This window comes from Octopus bimaculoides, chromosome 2 (genome assembly GCF_001194135.2).
Source record: "Octopus bimaculoides isolate UCB-OBI-ISO-001 chromosome 2, ASM119413v2, whole genome shotgun sequence".
Classification (NCBI taxonomy): Eukaryota; Metazoa; Mollusca; class Cephalopoda; order Octopoda; family Octopodidae; genus Octopus; species Octopus bimaculoides.
This window is the reverse complement of record NC_068982.1, coordinates 132,761,132-132,761,629: the sequence shown is the minus strand read 5'-3', so window position 1 is coordinate 132,761,629 and position 498 is coordinate 132,761,132.

The following is a 498-nucleotide window of genomic DNA, read 5'->3' as shown; positions in this document are numbered from 1 at the left end:
TTTCGAAGGTCATGCTTCACCACCTCATCCATGGTCTTCCTGGGTCTACCACTTCCATAGCTTCCCTCAACTGCTAGGGTGTGATACTTTTTCACACAGCTTTCCTCATCCATTTTCATCACATGACCATACCAGTGCAGTCGTCTCTCTTGCATACCACATCTGATGCTTCTTAGGTCCAACTTTTCTCTCAAGGCACTTACACTCTGTCGTGTATGCACACTGACATTACACATCCAGCGAAGCATACTGGCTTCATTCCTTGCAAGCTTACGCATGTCCTCAGCAGTCACGGCCCATGTTTCACTGCCAATTAGCATGGCTGTTAGTACATGTGTCATACAGTCTACCTACTATTCTGAGCAAGAGGCCCTTTGTCACAAGCAGAGGTAAGAGCTCTCTGAACTCAATGCTTCCTCACTCAAGTAGAGGTAACAACCTTAACAGCCCAAGCTATTCTTATTCTAGCAGCTACATATATATATATATATATATATA